A 4,974-nucleotide genomic window follows, 5' to 3' on the forward strand; every position below is an offset into this window, starting at 1 on the left:
TCTTGAGACATTCTGCAGTCAGATCCTCGCAAATGTTGACGCCGGAACCCTTCAGCTTCCTCTTAGCGTCGAAAATCATCTTCCTGGTCTGGTAGCTGCAGAGTCGAACTATGATGGGTCGGTCCTTGGGTTTAGCTTGCCCTTGTTGAGGTGGTTGACGCCTTCCAATGCGATGCGAGCGGTTGACATCCGCCAGAGTCACGGGCACGTTCAGCTCCTTGTTGAAGACATCGAGCGCCAGCAGGTCCATGTCTTCTTTGTCGCTCTCCGGGATCCCAAAAATATGTATAGAATGTCGGCGCCCATAGGGACAGAGAGGAGCAGAGGGAAAAGGAGCGCAAACGGCAAGAGGAGAGAGACAGGGAAAGAAAGGAAATTAGGCAGATGATTGCTAATATGGGGAGCTCTTACGAGGCTACACTGGCAACATAGATAACACAGCCGACTACCATGATGGATGATAAAATTGAGAGCTTCAATATTGAGATCCCAGCCGACATAACTGCCCAAAACCAGGAATTAGAAGGAAAGGTGACCACCAAGGTAATGGAACAAACCCACGAGGTAGAACTTCGCCTACAACAATATACCCTTGGGGGGATGAAAGCCCACTCTACCAATTGCGAGGACCCACAATCTACGGTGGACACCATTCACTGTACAAGATCTGAGGCCACACCCGAAATAGCGTGCACCACACCTATAGAAGATTTAAGCTGCTGCACAGACTCCCGGAATGACCTACAAGAGACCCTGTTAGAAGAAACAAATATGTTACCTTTGGCTTTAACCCACCTCTTATGCAGTAATCCTGGATGGAGTATGCACGCGACAACCCCAGGCCTCCTTGAAGTCCAATTCGAGCAGCATCAGTCCCCGCACTACCTTCTAGATCCACCTGCAAGCAGAACACCCATAATTATTGAAGATGACTTCTCACATTACCACAAAACAATAGCAACAAACTTGAAAAAATCAACAACTACCATCAGAAATCAAACTGAAGCCTACCAAGTTAACAGTGCCCTGAACCAAACACTACCCAAGAAGAAGAATGTTTCGAAAAAGGCAGAGACACCCCGCGCATGTCCGCTGGAAATGAAATCCATGTAATCCATATCAGAAATACAAGCTGATGTTTGGAAACATGCCTCAACACACTCGGCATACCCGGGTGGAAACATGCCCAAAGGACCATACTAATGAAAAGCAGATTCATTTGTGAAAAAGTACAAGGACACCCCAAACATGAGCGGTTGAAATTAACTGAATCCAACACAACTATTCAGGAGAAACGGCTAGTTACTGGAAGGATTCGTTCACATCGCCGGCATACACGGTTCAAGAAGGCAACTAATAATTGGACTGTCAAAATCAAGGATTATTATGCAGTACCACCCCAATTATTGGAAATAAAATCGGAATGGAGGGCAGCCAACTAAAATTTGAATCAACTTCATTCAAATCTCAGTAAAACTCCATATTTCCACAGTATAATATAATGCATTAAGCTTCATCTTGACGATCAAGATTGTCTTTGATGACAAAAAGGTAAACATAACCTAATCGCCTCTCATATCATTCATTATTGCAATATTCATGGAGCCAGCATTTAGTCAACTTTAATAATCATAATAAAACTACATGAAGGATCATCAATGACGACAACTTTAGCCAACATCAAACCTTACAGAAAAATTTGAACAATATAAACAAACAACAAATAGTAAACAGACCTCATCATCAATTCTCACAACTTACCTTCAACGAATATTCATCAGTTTGGCTTCACATCAACTGTATTTTGTCTCAAAGCGACCTGCAAAAATAGAAATTAAGATTAATATCACATCACAAAAATTTATACTATACTATAGCATCATATGTGAGGTTAGTAAATTATTAGGTACCGATCCTATTTTTCGAATTTTTGACCTTTTTCAAACATAAAATTCATTTTAAGTCTTCTTGGAATAGAGTGTTCTAGCTATTATAATATTTTAAAAATGTTGATAACTATAACTGAAACTGTGGCAAAGCTCTAATTTATTCATTGTATAATGTTGTGAACAGCTTCACTGCACTCCAGTGTGATAAGAAATTTAGATACTGAACAAGGCTTGAAGGTATATCAAAACTTTGATAACCGCTAAATTCAAGTGAGTAAGAAAAAAAAACGTAAACAGGAGATAAACTATGATAAACAAATATTATCAGGAAAACTTACCTTCTCAACCATAAACAATCATGAACACGCTATTCACATCAACTCCATAGTTGTGGTAATGTCGTAAACGCTAAGTTTTGACTTATTTTATGACTCAAACAACCTTGATAAAGAATAAAAACAATTATTTTTGGAGGATAATGTGATTAACAATCAAGATAAAATTAATGATTATATTTGCTATATTGAGTTGGTATCTATAGGCAGCCATTTTCTAAGCATGATTCAGATATTCAGACACAAGACCGAATCGATATGTCCAATCTTACCAACTTAATCAGAATAAATGTTGCAAGAATGTAGTGAAACCATCAATGTATCTTTAAATGTAAAAAGCTTATAAAATTACCAAAAAACACAAAAATAAAATTTATGTCAACTAAATGTATTATTATTATATTATACTCGTTATCCAATGTTTAAGGTTATGTGACTCCTTCATGTTAAAAGTTAACTGGAAGAGATATGAACATCCAAAATGCTACAAATTAATCATGAAAGTTGTGATCATTAGTTACCTGCTGAATAAGTTACCACTAGCCACTGAATTCTATGTTATTTCATGTCAAATGTAAGTCAAATCGACACTGTTAGTGAGTTAAGACCAACCTGTACCAATACAACAGACAATTATGTAAACAAATTGCTCGTACCAGAGCGTGACCGTCGAGTCAACTACTCGATATTGTCTGGAGATACCAGTCATATCATTAAATTTTCATATATCCTGCTGTCACGATGTATATCGTAACTAGAGAAAGGAATTGAATTTAGGGCTCATTTATTCGACGCTCGGCTATCTTTCATAGAATCTGAGGGGTCAACGTTCAAGCCAGCCACTGGCCTACCGCTCAGCGATGCTGCGCATCCTCTCTCCCCTCCCTCTCGGTCACTGAGGGAGGCTCGAGAAAGGCCAGCAAGAGGCAGTCGAGTTCGGAGAGCCAAGTCGAGCGGTCGAGAGAGGTGAGAAGGAAGCAGCGAGCAGCTAGCACGTCACAGTACACCAGTACTAAGTGAACTCCGATTTCTTCAGCGACCGGGAGTTGTGTCGAGGCTAAAATCGATTAGCCTCTCACACAGTGAACTCCACTGCTCTACACTCGTTGGGCGAGTGTTGAACGACACTTAACCTGTTTGGACGACGGGTTGCCAGTTTCGACCAACGACAACACGTCAGGTTTGGTCGAAACCTGACTCCCCATTGGTAGGCCACCAGTGGGGCATCGAGGCGAGAAAGGACATCTGGGAAGGTGTGGAAAAGCCTTTCCCGTAACTCCGCGACGATCCGGACCCCAGGAGGACAGCTGTGCCCGCCAGTAGGACTTAGGAAAGTCCAGAGTGCTGGCCGCCGCAGCGCACTAGTCCAGTGCGGGATCGCAAGAGGACGTCTAGGAAGGCCAGGAAAAGCCTTTCCGCAACTCCGCGGACGATCCGGACCCCAGAGGACAGCTGTGCCCGGCCAGTAGGACTTAGGAAAGTCCAGACTGCTGGCCGCCGCAGCGCACTAGTCCATGCGGGATCGCAAGAGGACGTCTGGGAAGGCCAGGAAAAGCCTTTCCCGCTACTCCGCGCCGATCCGGACCCCAGGAGGACAGCTGGTGCCCGGCAAGTAGGACTTAGGAAAGTCCAGAGTGCTGGCCGCCGCAGCGCACTAGTCCAGTGCGGGATCGCAAGAGGACGTCTGGGGAGGCCAGGAAAAGCCTTTCCCGCAACTCCGCGGCCGATCCGGACCCCGGAGGACAGCTGGTGCCCGGCCAGTAGGACTTAGGAAAGTCCAGACTGCTGGCCGCCGCAGCGCACTAGTCCAGTGCGGGATCGCAAGAGGACGTCTGGGAAGGCCAGGAAAAGCCTTTCCCGCTACTCCGCGGCCGATCCGGACCCCAGGAGGACAGCTGGTGCCCGGCAAGTAGGACTTAGGAAAGTCCAGAGCGCTGGCCGCCGCAGCGCACTAGTCCAGTGCGGGATCGCAAGAGGACGTCTGGGGAGGCCAGGAAAAGCCTTTCCCGCAACTCCGCGGCCGATCCGGACCCCGGGAGGACAGCTGGTGCCCGGCCAGTAGGACTTAGGAAAGTCCAGACTGCTGGCCGCCGCAGCGCACTAGTCCAGTGCGGGATCGCAAGAGGACGTCTGGGAAGGCCAGGAAAAGCCTTTCCCGCTACTCCGCGGCCGATCCGGACCCCAGGAGGACAGCTGGTGCCCGGCAAGTAGGACTTAGGAAAGTCCAGAGCGCGGCCGCCGCAGCGCACTAGTCCATGCGGGATCGCAAGAGGACGTCCGGGAAGGTGAGGAAAAGCCTTTCCCGCAACTCCGCGGCCGATCCGGACCCCAGGAGGACAGCTGGTGCCCGGCAAGTAGGACTTAGGAAAGTCCAGAGTGCTGGCCGCCGCAGCGCACTAGTCCAGTGCGGGATCGCAAGAGGACGTCCGGGAAGGTGAGGAAAAGCCTTTCCCGCAACTCCGCGGCCGATCCGGTCCCCAGGAGGACAGCTGGTGCCCGGCAAGTAGGACTTAGGAAAGTCCAGAGCGCGGGCCGCCGCAGCGCACTAAACCAGTGCGGAACCGGAAGAGGACCTCTGGGAAGGCCAGGGAAAGCCTTTACCAGAGCTCCGCAACCAACCCGGACCCCGGGAAGACACCCGGTGCCTAAGGACTAGGACTTAGTCCCGACACGAAACCCTTTCTCACGACTAACACGCAAGGTTCCTGTTCCCTTCTTTCCGCGACCAACCCTGTTTGGCAGTGCGAAAG

General features: G+C 47.6%; 1 long non-coding RNA gene across 1 annotated transcript; it reads right to left on the reverse strand.

Moving 5' to 3' along the window:
• Nucleotides 1–795: 795 nt before the first annotated feature.
• LOC120351893 lies at nt 796–2,524 on the reverse strand. Its single transcript, XR_005571609.1, has 3 exons — nt 2,228–2,524; nt 1,762–1,819; nt 796–898 (listed from the first exon to the last, which is right to left on the reverse strand). It is a non-coding gene; the product is annotated as an uncharacterized LOC120351893 (long non-coding RNA).
• Between the last annotated feature and the right edge of the window lie 2,450 nt (nt 2,525–4,974).

This window comes from Nilaparvata lugens, chromosome 6 (genome assembly GCF_014356525.2).
Source record: "Nilaparvata lugens isolate BPH chromosome 6, ASM1435652v1, whole genome shotgun sequence".
Lineage (NCBI taxonomy): Eukaryota > Metazoa > Arthropoda > Insecta > Hemiptera > Delphacidae > Nilaparvata > Nilaparvata lugens.